This window comes from Terrapene carolina, unplaced genomic scaffold (assembly GCF_002925995.2).
Source record: "Terrapene carolina triunguis isolate 2854851 unplaced genomic scaffold, T_m_triunguis-2.0 Scaffold69, whole genome shotgun sequence".
Classification (NCBI taxonomy): domain Eukaryota; kingdom Metazoa; phylum Chordata; order Testudines; family Emydidae; genus Terrapene; species Terrapene triunguis.
This window is the reverse complement of record NW_020664420.1, coordinates 8,429,224-8,443,058: the sequence shown is the minus strand read 5'-3', so window position 1 is coordinate 8,443,058 and position 13,835 is coordinate 8,429,224.

The window sequence follows — 13,835 nt, the reverse complement described above, 5'->3', positions numbered from 1 at the left end:
CCCTGCCCCCCCCCGCACCCCCTGAGCCAGCCCGGTGAAAATGAGCAAGTGAGTGAGGGTGGAGAGACGAGCAACAGGGGAAGGGGGGATGGAGAGAGCGGGGGCAGGGCCTCGGAGAAGGGGCAGGGCAAAAGTATCTGGTTTTGTGCGAGTAAAAAGTTAGCAACCCTGATAGAGAATTCAAATAGGAAAAGACGGGGGCGGGAGAGCGGAGAACAACATATGGGGAATTCATAAGGGGATGCAAAGCAGGAGAATTAGCAAAGCAGGAGTGAATTTTGACAAAGATACATGAGGTATTTAAAAAACATTTCCCCACTCCCCCCACCTTGGGAAAGGAAATCCCCAAGCCCCCCTCCAAGCCCAGAGGATGTCCCTGCGTTTTACTTTTTGTGTCCCTCCCAAAGACTCACGTTGCAGCAACCCAGATGCTTCCCGAACAGCCAGAGAGGTGCTGCGCTGCAGAGTGACAGGAGATGGTCTGTCCCACTAGGTCTGAGCAGAGTTACTTGGATTTCTCTGCTTCTGCCCACAGTCCTGGCTCATCAGTCTCCCTGTAGTGAAAGGCCCTCTCTGGTCACTAGGCCAAAAAAGCTGCTGCCTTAGCACTCCCATTGGCTAGGTCTTTCTGCCTGCACTGACTGATTTCTTTTTGCAACCAGTCCATGCGCCAGCTCAGCATATAACAAACCAAACCAAACTCTGGCATGTGGCTGTCATCCAAACCTAGTATGATGCAAACCACTGCACACTTGCTTCCCTGCTCTATCCGAGGCAGGGCCCAGGCTTGCTTGCAGTTTGGACGTTAGCAATAGTGACAGGTGCTAATGGTAATATCATCATCAACCTTACAGGGTCTACACAGAAAGCAAAGAAACTGCTTGTAACATGTTGCAAACTTCATCATCAATTTCTTATCAACCGGTGGCATGCAACTGAATGAAGTGAAAACAAACAACCACCACCACTACCACAGAATAATTGCTGTCGCCTAGCAGGTGGGTGGAAGTGCCTGGCAGTATAATAGAAATGTTAAACTCCCACAGCTGTGGGGAAAGGGGGCTGAGGCTAAAGGTAAAGAAACCTCATGTGGTTTATACTGGACAGCTTACCCACTCTCTAACAAAATCATAATAAAGCTGCATGTCTGTCATGGAGGTCTTGGATTCCAGGACTTTCTGTGACCTCTGTGACTTCTGCAGCGGCCGCTGCAGCTGGCTCGAGGGCTGTGCTTGGGCAGCCCCTAGGCCAGCAGCAGTTTGGTTGTGGCAGGGGGTTCAGGGCAGGGGTAGGAGTGCGGGGTGGTGCTTACCTCCGGGGGGGCTTATCGGAAGCGGCCGGGATGTCCCTGCAGCTCCTAAGTGGAGGAGCCGGGGGCTCTGGTTCCCAGCCAATGGGAGTTGCGGAGCCGGTGCTCATGGTGGGGGCAGCGCGTGGAGCCCCCCCGGCCTTCCCTCCCCCTAGAACCTGCAGTTACATGCCAGCCGCTTCCAGGGAGCTGTTCAAAGCCAGGTAGGAAGCCTGCTAGCCCTGCCAACCCCGCCCCAGCACCAGTGGGGGTTCCGGGCCGCCACCACCCCACCCCCAGCACCAGAAGGGGCCCTGGGCCACCCGCCACCACCCACCCCCAGCACCAGCAGGGGTCCTGGGCCACCCACCACCATCCTCCCCCCCCCAGCACCAGCGGGGGTCCCAGGCTGCCCACCGCCACCTGCCACCGCCCCCCCAGCACCAGCGGGGATCCCGGGCCGCCCACCGCTGCCCACTTCCCCCCCAGAGCACCCCCAGCTCAAGTTTTAGTTAGGGTATATAGTACAAATCATGGACAGGTCACGAGCTGTGAATTTTTGTTTACTGCCTGTGACCTGTCCATGACTTTTACTAAAAATACCAGTGACTAAAACGTAGCCTTAATCATAACACATACTGAACACTTCCCTAGCACTCTATAGCCTTGTCTTCACTGGGAAGTTTACTTGAGTTATAACTAAACGCCGATCCTAACTCTAGTCTTGTCCATATATAAAAACCCTTAACTTTAGAGCAGTGGTGCTTTTAACTTCAGTTCACTGGCCCAAGAGGGGACATAAACTAAAACCTGAGCAAGCACAACTCGTCAGCTGCTAATATGACCACTCTGTAGTGCAGACGTAGGCTAGCACCACTGAAGTGCCACTAGTTCTCCCATGCTTTCCCACAATTCCCCCCATGTGCCCAGAACAGACAGACAAGTTCTCCCACAACCCACAGGGAAAGAATTCATAGAGGGGCTCAGCGTAAGTGCAGCACCTAGGACCACGGGATGTGGCCCCAGAAGTGTTAGCAGCACACATCAGTGGCAGTGTGGACACAGCATTTGGAGCGTAATTTCACAGTGTGGCCATTATCATTCAAAGTAGGCTTTCTCCACTTAACTTCATGGAAGACATACCCGAAGGGCCGTACCCATAACTAAACCCCACAACAGCCTTGTGAGATTGGTAGGTATCATTTTACTTCCTTTACAGATGGGGAAAACAGACACAGAGACGTGAAAAGTAACCTACAAAAGGAAAGAAGTTGCATTTACGATTTTTTGCTTCATTATGACACCCAAAAATGATGTCTGCATTTCTTTGACGTTAGAAACTCAGGCCTTGTGCATGCTGCTTTTCCTAGAAGATTCGAGGAGGGGGCTTAAGAGCTAGCAGGGTTATGACATTACAAGTATCAAAGAAATAAAATCTAATTAATTGAGAGGAGAAGTGGGGTTTTTTTTTTCACCTCAGACAGTCTTTGTTAAAACCTATTTAAATCAAATGCCTGATACAATCTCTTTGTTAAACACTCAGTCTAGCCAGAACTTCCTGATGCAGGTGCCTAAAGTTTGGTGCCTAAAGACTACAGCACACCCATAAATTCCAGAAGAGTTAAGGAGAACTGCAAGAGTTCAGCTCATCTGTCAATCAAGGAGCTTTGATTTAGGTGCCTACATATGAATTTAGGTGACTAACTTTAGTGAATAATTTGAAACGTTTGGTCTCCACACTCCTAACCCTTCAACTGAGTGCTGACAAAGTTGCCACTTTAGATCTCTAGTCCTCCATGGAGACCTCCAGCAAAATCAGGGAATTTAGGATTACATTTCTAAAGGTTTAAAAAAAAATACCTCAAGCCTCTCAGGCCTCCTTTACCCATCAGAAAGAAGCAGGTCACCCTTCAGCTACTTGCCCAAGGCCGTAGAGTAAGTATTTGTCTGAGCTGAGCTGGAATTAAGAATTTTGGGCTCAGAGTTATTCCACTGGCCTCCTAGTCCTAACCACGGCGTCTAGTTTGCTCATTGTGTCAGATTCTTCTCTGAAAACTCATGTTAAGAAATTGTGCTTCGTAGACTTTATTTAGAGTTTCTGATTATTTGATTCTCCTGGATGTGTGTGCTTGAGAATCAATATCCTTTACCAACACTAAAACACCTTGAAGGACAGCAGAGAGTGCTCCAGGATATCGTCTTGAAACATATTTACGGCCTAATGTTTAAAAAAGGTAACAATATAAAGGAGAAGCCCACTTGCACATCTACTTTTGCACATGTATTTTGGATACATACATTGGGAACTGTTGCACATGTACAAGGCTGTGCAGGTGCCTATCTAGCCATGTGCACATGCAAAGCCGGAAACCTAACAAAGACAGGCCTTTAACCGGGTCAAAAGTGTTGACTATTTCATTACATCAGTGCAAGCACGCATGACTTAAAGTGCCCCGACAAATGGACAGGAACAGCCCATCCTCACACAACTCCCCAAAAACCCCTCAAGCTGGCACCTATACACAACTAAGGCCTGATCTACACTAGAAGGTTTTACCAGCAAAACCTTCCTTCATGCCTTGCATGTAACCACGCTTTATTTTGAGTCCTGCTGACAAAACCCTCCACTTTTGCCACTATAGTTACTCCCCTTCCTTGAGTGACATAATCCCTCAACCCTATATTCCCTGGACCCCAAATTCCCACAGTCCCCTTAGAAGACGGAGGGTGTCCTGCAAAAATTTCCTACAGGGTAGTGCACCAGAAGGTGGTGCTGAAGATACTGGGATGCCTGCCCAGGGTGCAATACCTCTTTTGCCAATACACCCTGATGCTGTGTGGACACACCAGGTGGACACACACCAACACAAGCAGCCAAGTATGAGGGCACTCCAGTGAAACAATTTTTGTTGGAAGCACTATGCCAGCAGGACTCTTGCAGTTAAAGCTTTCTAGTGTGGGCAAGGCCTGAGTAACTCAGGCAAGATCACCTTCAGAAGAGAACTTGTCTTTTAAAACAAAACAACAAGGAGGAGGAGACTGTCGTGGTCCAGTCGGATTTGCTTCAGCATTCTTGCACTGCACACCTCATGACACTCCGAGCTTATGGATGTCACTGATACATGACAGCTGCTTGGCTTCTGTCATGTTATTGATGGTTCATGCACCCCCGGGCAGCAGAAACCATACACAGGAACGGAAAGATGATGGAATAAATAAAACCTGCAGCCAGCCATTGGAACATCAATATCCAAGAAGTCAGATCCAGAATCACATTTGTAATAAGCCTAAATGCAAAGCCGAATTAGAAATGAGTCAAAGACAGAAGCTCAGAGTTTACATTTCGATATTTAACATCTTGTACCCTTGTAATATATTGGCTAAGAGACAACAAATCCAGATTGCATACAGAAGGCGCTGATGCCACTTGTGGGTGTATTATAATGTCTAGATGGCAGGACTGGTTAGACCTCTCTTGCATTTTTATTTTAAATAAAAACTATTTCTGCAGTTTGTCCAATTATGCAGTCAGCTAACTTTGTATTTGAGTTTGGTAGTAAGGTAGTCACTCTTCTCATTCAGTAAGATGCTTCATCATTTTAGAAAGGCACATTGCTAATTGGTTATTGCGGGAAACCTGCTAGATTAGAGGGAAAGAGCATACTGGTGCTAGAACAGCTCATTAAAAGGAAATTCTGAGAAGGTAAACCAGTCGTCTCTTGGCATGGCTCAGATACCATGGTGATGGGCAGCTGTACAAAACTTTAAAATACACAGATGCTTAAGGTTATTCTACACTAAGCCAAGGAATTGTTGCAAAGGCATTACCTGGCAACCACCAAAGCACATTAAGGGTTTGATCCTGAATCACTAACTTCACTAGGAGCAGGCCTTCACACAGCACCGCAGTTTTCGGTGCATCCACACATAGCCCACCTTACAGTCACTGTTACATCATAGTGCCCAGCAACATGGCTGGAAGCAAATGCTTTGGGCTGATTTCTTGGGCCCCACACTGTGGGACTGAGATAGGAAGACTGGCTAACCCAGCACAACTGGCTAAACCTGTCCTCCCGGGGCAAAAAACACTGTGGATTTATTGGGTTCGCGAGAATTAGGCTACCCAGTACAATGGAATCTTTGAAAGCTCCTGGACTGACACCAGCACATGAACATTGTGCAAGTATTGCAACGCTACGTGGCACCCCAGCCAATGGTTTGCTGCAATGTTTGACAGCATAGTATAAGCCGGGCCTGACCGTGCCCTTCTCACCTGCCAAGCAACAGGGTTCCAGCTGCTCACAGGCAGAAGAACATTCTCATACGTTTGAGCTTTGTGGCTTATTCTTCTCTAAACAGCAGACAATAAGAAAAGCACCCCGTTGCTTAGACTGCACGTTCGGCGGGGCAGGGCTCTCTCATTTCAGGAGTGAACAATGCCAAGAACAATGGCACTGCACCCCCTTGACTGGGGCACCTAGATGCTACTGCAGTACAAAACAAGGAGAAAACCCACTGGGTTTTAGTTCCCCAACTTACACACTGCTTGGAGCACAGAGTAAAATTGAAGTGACTGTGCAGCCACAACTTCAGCCAGATGTAGCTCAAATACAGTCGTCGAGATCAGAATCAGCTTGATCCAGGGGCAAGGACGGAAGATCAGGTTGGGATTTTGACCTACTGCGTCTTTACTCGCCTACCTTTCCCCTTATACACCCATCCCAAGGAAGGAGGGGTGAACTGGGAGATAAAGCATTGCTTCACTGAAAGTACACAAAGCCCATATTTTCAGTACTATAAAGCTTCGAGAGCAGGGGGAAGCAATTCAAAGTCAAATTAAATACACCAAACCTCAATTTGCCTAGGTCACTAAAGAACCAGCACATAATGGTCTTCCAACCTGGTCTGGACTAGAACCAGTAACATAGGAGGGGAATGCCCCTCTCAGGACTTCTCTTTGATTTTTTCTAAGGGCCTGCACCAGTATTTTCAAAGGGCTTCCATTGGTTTTTTTCAGCAGTGCAGTTCCACCTATGTAGCTGCACCAAACCCCTAGAATAGACACACTGCACTGATGGCAGCTTAGCCCAGTTTGAAACTGAAGTAAACGGAACTGGTGCAAATCCCAGTATAAATTGGTGCTGTGTGTCTACATTAGGAGTCTGCAGCTTCACTCATGGAGCTACCCCTTTAAGGGAGAAAAAAGCAAGCAAAACCCAGCCCAGACCCTAAAGGCCCTATCTTGAGGGTATCTAAGCACTGGGATAGCTCCAGTGACTAATCTGAAGAGCATCACCTGTAATGTAGAGAATAGTCCAACCTACTTACCTGCACTGGAAAGGAGTCCAAGTGTTAATATAAGACCTGAACCCAGAAGCAAGAATGTTACCAAATGAGCTAGATTGATACCTTGGAAATCCTAGGGTTATTCTCTGAAAAAAATTACATTTGCTTCTACAAGTGCATCCTTCCTACCACTGAAACAAGATCTGCAAAGAAAGGAGTTGGCAGATTGCATAATGCACACAAGCACCTAAAACTATGACCCTATGTAATTAAGCATGTCGTCTGTAATTGGCATTGCTAGCAAAGAGAAGGATCTGCTTGCAGAGGAGATGGTATTTACTTGGCACCTAGAGTCCTGCTAAACTGGCATAACACCTTCTGACTGGGCCCAATGCCATCCGCAAAGTGATCAAAGAGCTCAGGCAGCGGAAGACCAGGTATATGCACAGAGTATTAACACCACACTAATAGGTGCTTTGGAATAGTGAGAGAGCAAGTTGTGTAGACTCCCCACACCCACAGTGCCCCTTATAGTGAGCTCAGGTGGGAAGAAAGGTAACTGTGTAAGGATGAGGTTTTGAATGGTGAACCGGGTTTCCGTCCCACAGGAGGAAAGCATTGGGATGCCTTTGTATATGAAATATTTACGCCACAGCTCCTTTTTACAGGAGGCACCTGAGATCTTGGTGAAAACTGCTCTGCTATGGCAAATTCCACAGGACAATAAGGATTTTAGCGACCTGTCAAAGCAGTTCTGAGTTCTAGCAAAAACCTCTCTTAAACAACTCGGTATGGTGCACAGCCGGGTCTGGGTCCTCATGCAATGTAATTTCTGAGGAGTCCAGCCCATAGAGAAGGAATTTCACACTGGAAGAGACTTTAATGAATATTTAAAAAAGCAATTAGCTTATCTGGTGTCTTTACTCCCTTTGCCCTACACTTTTGGTCTATTCAGATATTTGTGCTTGGAAACAAGAGTGTTTCTTAACAGCCCAGCTCCTCTGCCAGGCAGGGAGAGGTGACCTTGTGTTTGGGACGTATGTTGTCAAGAAAGAGGACAAAAAAAGAAAACACAATGTTGCATCACAATCCATCATCCCGACTTCAGGATCGAGGAGCAAGGCCATTGTTTATTATTATTTATTGTTTGCACTGCGGCAGCACCTAGCACTAGTCATAGACCATGGCTCCTTGTTATAAGAATGGAGGTATGTATCAGCCCAATATCCTGATGAAATTCTAACAGGCTACTAATATTACAGCAATCTAGTATCCTCTGGAGTCTCAGGGTGGATTCATTTCTGATTCTAAGCTGTTGTGTCATATACTGTGATCAGTTAAACTGCTGTGCTTTACACAAGAGGCAGCTGCAGTTCAATACTGGGTGAAGTCCCTGCTTCCAGGAGGAATGCACCCAAGGAGTAGCACCTCTGCCCCTAGACCCCTCATTTGTGGAGTGCCACAAGGATCATTTCTCTCTCTGGTCCTATTTAACATCTACATGCAGCCACTAAGTGAACTGGTCAGATGACACAGACTCAAATGCCAACACTATGAAGTTAACATGCAACTCTACCTATCCTTCACTTCATACAAGCGATACCACTACCACCGAGATGGCCCAGTTCTGGGATGTGATCAGCTAATGGATGAACACTTGCCCGGTGAAGCTAAACCCCAGAATGATGGAGGTGATGCTGGTGGCCAGAGGAAACCATTCTGAAGAGCCTGCAGCCCTGGTGCACTCTCCTTCGGGCTGATAGGATGCACGCACAGTCAAGTGAGTCTGTACTTTAGGAGTGTTCCTGGGTCCCTCGCTGACACTAAGCTCTCACATAGCAGCACCAGTGAGTAACAATTTCTACCATCTCCAGTTGGCGAGGAGACACCAACCCATCTTGTGTATGATGACCCGACTTTGGTCATACACGCCTTTTTGGCCTCAGATCTGGGCTACAGCAACACGATATACCTGGGCAGGAAACCATCACCCTTAGGGAAGGGTAATTAGTACAGCAGAGGTTCTCAAACTGGGGGTCAGGACCCCTCAGAGGGGTCACAAAGTTATTACATGGGGGGTCACGAGCTGTCAGCCTCCACCCCAAAACCCGCTTTGCCTCTAGAATTTATAATGGTGTTAAATATATTTAAAAGTGTTTTTAATTTATATGGGGGGTCGCACTCAGAGGCTTGCTATGTGAAAGGGGTCACCAGTACAAAAGTTTGAGAACCACCATAGTGCAGAATGCTCCTCAGTCACACAAAACTACTGCAAGCACATCCCACCTGTCCTCCACTCCCCACATTGACTTACCACAGAATATCCAATCAAGTTCAAGGTCCTTTTCTTCAGGGCCCTCCATGGCCTCAGCCAAGGGTATCGAAACAAATAAATCAACTCACTCTCCAGCATGAAGACCGTGGCCTAATAACTGTGCTCCTCAAGCATGATGGAACTTTTTACCACAACGGCAAAGTCAGTCCGCGCAGGAGACAGAGCTCTCTCAGGGGCCAATCCAAGACTGTGGAATGAACTCCCACAAGTACTAAGGGCCGTCATAAACCTCACTACTTTCCACTCCAAGCACAACGGGCATTTCTTGGACTTGCCTCTCCAATATCAACACAGAACAGAGTGTACGTTTGAAAAAAAATGCCCAAAAAACCAAACTGTACCAAAACAAAAAACCTCCACTGCATGCACAACTCTCCCCCTAGAGAGAGGGGAGAGAATGAACCACGGAAAACACGTTAGCCATGTCACTGAATGCACTACTGGAAGGTGCTCAGATATGCTAATGAGGACAGTATAAGATCCTGTATAGAACTGAATAGTAATTTCTATATAGCCTATAAAGCTTCTTGGGATCTCTGGATGACAGGAAGTGTATACATCAAGTTATAATTATCAAATAGTGCATTTTGGAACTGGCCATGAAAAAAAAAATCAACATCTGAATCCAGGGGATGCTAAATTTGACACCAATAAAGCTGCAGATAAAGTAATATTTTACCATATTTGTAAATCCAGTGATATTTCAAATTATGTCTAAATTAAAACATTCGCTATTTGCATATTCACTCACCTATACTGACACATTTGACAAGAGAAAAAACAAAGCACCACTCATGATTGTGCACTCCCCCTCCCCCCCCACAAAGGAAACGTGTTTTACAAATCAATCTGAACACATGGCAGAAATGCAGTATTAAAACCTACACAAATACGCATACACATACCCCTTTCCGAGAGCTCCTCTCAAAGCTACAGTGCCTGTCCTTCGAGATCTGAAAACTGCCATTAGCCTATTCTGTTCACACCAGCAGCCTGGGTAGAATAGATCATGGCTTGAAAAAAAAAAAACTTACAGGACATCTACCCAGAGAGGCTGATATGAAAAATGCTCCTCCTCCAAAAGGGGTCCAAATACAGTGCCTTAGTGAGAAAGTGCCAAACTCCTGTGTGCTGAGAGGGAGGTCAGCTAGCAGTATGAACACTAGCACTTTCCCCAATAGCCGCTGTGAAGCTGACAATTCTGGACAGTTTCGCTCTGCTGACAGGGCACCAACGCTTTTTGCAAACTAGGGCTAAGAGCCCCGGTGACATTTAAGGATCATTCGTGGTGCAGAAATCCTAAATTCAGGCAGAGCTCTGCCAAAGCAGAATTTATTCCACATTCCAGCATCATGCTGCAAATTCCCCAAATAGGAGTACAGCATAATAAATGCTGCTGTGACAACGATCTGATCCATACACAAGTTCGCACTCAAACATTTGACCACGTGCTTATCCATCCGCTACAGCCAGCATGTACTGTCTTTTGCAAATAAACAAAGGGAGACCATTACCAGAAACTAAATCTTTTCTTTAAAGGCACTCAGGCAACAGAATGGCCACTTCTGCTTTGAAAAGCCCCGTAATCCTAAAAGACACATCCAACTCCAGTTGAGATGTCAACACGCTGAAGTAATCCATACAGTAGGTCACCCACATAGGGGAGGGGGTGGGCTGAATGAAACCAGGTCACATGATCAGAGGCAAGACAAGCACGGTCAACGACTAATCCCCTTTAAACCATTCCTACAGTTTGCTGGCAAACAGGATTTTTGTGCCTGCACAGAGATAGCCTACTAGAATTCAGAGTACATACCACAGCTGTGAGCCAAGCAAAATGGCAGAGCTGCTGCCCAGTCTCTCTCTCTCTCTCTCATACACACACACCCTATTAACTATCACCTCAGCAACAAAAAGAAAGGAGGCACCCGTTAGCGGTCCACAGAACAAAAGCTTAGCTGAGGTGAAGCAGGGAGAGCACTGAATTTTTAAGTAGCTGGCCTGCATGAATCTTGCAAACAAAGCTCCTAGTAGGGTGACCAGATAACAAGGGTGAAATATCGGGATGGGGGTGGGAGATAATAGATGCCTATATAACATAAAGCCCCGAATATCAGGACTGTCCCTATAAAATTGGGCTATCTGGTCACCCTAGCTCCTAACGACTTGCTTCTCTTATACATTAACAACAAGGAGTCCGGTGACACCTTAAAGACTAACAGATGTATTTGGGCATAAGCTTTCGTGGGTAAAAACCACTTCTTCAGATGCGTGGAGTGAAAGTTACAGACTCAGGCATTATATACTGACACATGAAGAGAAGGGAGTTATCTCACAAGTGGAGAACCAGTGTTGACAGGGTCAATTCGATCAGGGTGGATGTAGTCCACTCCCAATACTTGATTAGGAGGTGTCAATTCCAGGAGAGGCAAAGCTGCTTTTGTAGTGAGCCAGCCACTCCCAGTCCCTATTCAAGCCCAAACTAATGGTGTTAAATTTGCAAATGAATTTTAGTTCTGCATGTTTCTCTTTGACGTCTGTTTCTGAAGGTTTTTTGTTCAAGTATAGCTACTTTTAAATCTGTTATAGAATGTCCAGGAAAGTGTTCTCCTACTGGCTTTTGTATGTTACCATTCCGTATGTCAGATTTGTGTCCATTTATTCCTTTATGTAGGGACTGCCTGGTTTGGCCAGTGTACATGGCAGAGGGGCATTGCTGGCACATGATGGCATATATCACATTAGTAGACGTGCAGGTGAATGAGCCCCTGATGGTGTGGCTGATGTGGCTGGGTCCTCTACAGAGTAGGCAACGAGGTTTGCTATAGGGATTGGTTCCTGGGTTAGTGTTTCTGTGGTGTGGTGTGTAGTTGCTGGTGAGTATTTGCTTCAGGTTGGGGGGGCTGTCTGTAAGCGAGGACTCCCTTCTCTTCATGTGTCAGTATATAATGCCTGTATCTGTAATTTTCACTCCAGGCATCTGAAGAAGTGGCTTTTTACCCACAAAAGCTTATGCCCAAATAAATCTGTTAGTCTTTAAGGTGCCACCGGACGCCTTGTTGTTTTTGTGGATACAGACTAACACGGCTACCCCCTGAAACTCTTACACATTAGCATGCTTAAAGTTTTAAAAAGGAGATGTAGCACAGACTGGCTATAATTGTTTATATGTCAGCTCTAAGAGGCTCCAATCATCACAATTAAACTGTGGCAGAGCCTAGGGGCCCAATCAGAGGCCAGGGCCACATTGTGCTAGGAGCTATACAAACATATAGTAAAAAAATCCCTGCCCTGAGGCGCTTACAATGTAAGAATAAGGTAAGAGTCCACGCATGAATACAAAACACAAGGTAATGGCGAGAAAATATTAGTCAGTGTGATGACCAGCAGCCACAACACGCCAGCCACCTAATCACTGTCAATTTTTTATCGTCATCCCAGCAGAGGAGAGTTTTAATGAGGGATCAGAACCCCATTTGTCAGCCCCGTATATGCGTGATGAAAACATGGCCCCTACCCAAAGGGGTTATAGACTAACTTTAAGAGGAGACACCGCAGGGGAATACGACAAAGAGACAGAGGGGAGTGCAAGAGGACAGACTAGAGTAGCGCAATAAGCTGTGTTGCCCGTTGTTGACCCCAGCAGCTAATCAATGTTTGGGGCCCTGGGTATGCTCCAGTTGGAAGTAGAAATTGGTGACAGTCAAGTATTTCTTTGATGCAGTTTTGTTTATTTACAATGAATGTACTAAGGGCATGTCAACAGAGCAAGTAGACACCCGTGGCCAGCCCACACTAGCCAAATCAGGCTCGCAGGGCTCAGGCCGGAGCCTGGGCTCTAGGACCCTGCAGGTTGGGAGGGTCCCAGAGCTCAGACTCCAGCCCAAGCCCGGCAGTCTACACAGCAAGAAACAGTCCTGCAGCCCGAGCCCCGCAAGCCCGAGTCAGCTGGCACGGGCCAGCCGTGGGTTTTTCTTTGCTGTGTAGACTTAGGCTATGGCTACACTGGTGCTTTACAGCGCTGGAACTTTCTCGCTCAGGGGTGTGAAAACCCACACCCCTGAGCGCAGCAAGTTACAGCGCTGTAAAGCGCCAGTGTAAACAGTGCCCCAGTGGAGGTGGAGTACCTGCAGAGCTGGGAGAGCTCTCTCCCAGCGCTGGCGCCGCGACCACACTCGCACGTCAAAGCGCTGCTGTGGGAGCGCTCCCGTGGCAGCGCTTTGAAGTTTTGAGTGTAGCCACGGCCTTAGAGCAGATCCTGTCTCTCAGAATGCAGGAGGAATCAAATCGCAAAAAAACGCTTCTTTTGTTCACAGCATGAAGAACACATTTTTAGCCTGCAACCCTGCCCCAAAAACCTCTCCCCAGGTTTCTTCCAGGGCCAGACACCATGCTTTCAGCGGCTCCTTCTGTCTATCTCTCCCAGTTTTGGTCTGTTTTACATTCTCATTCTTTCATTCACAGTCACACCCTACCCAAAACAATACTCAGGGAAAGCTCCTGGGCCGGTTCACATACTCCTTTTTTATTTTAGGTGAGGCACTGTGATTATCCTTACACTTATGTTAATTGAAAGGCGTGTTCACATCCATCAATCTCAGATTTTACCTCAACCTATAGCAAACTCATAACAGCTGTATTCAGAGCACACCGGGTGTTTAACCACTGCAGTGTGCTTTGTAGTTGCAGCTAGCTGTGATCTAGTAGCCACTTGTTCTACGTCTGGACTGAATTGCCTGCCAAAGCTGTCGCCTCCATTTTGACTGGAAACTGTGTTCTTCTTTACTTACTGTCCTAACAATTGCCACATGGCTTGGATGTATTTCAGTCCAGAGGTCATAGAATCATAGAATATCAGGGTTGGAAGGGACCTCAGGAGATCATCTAGTCCAACCCCCTGCTCAAAGCAGGACCAATCCCCAACTA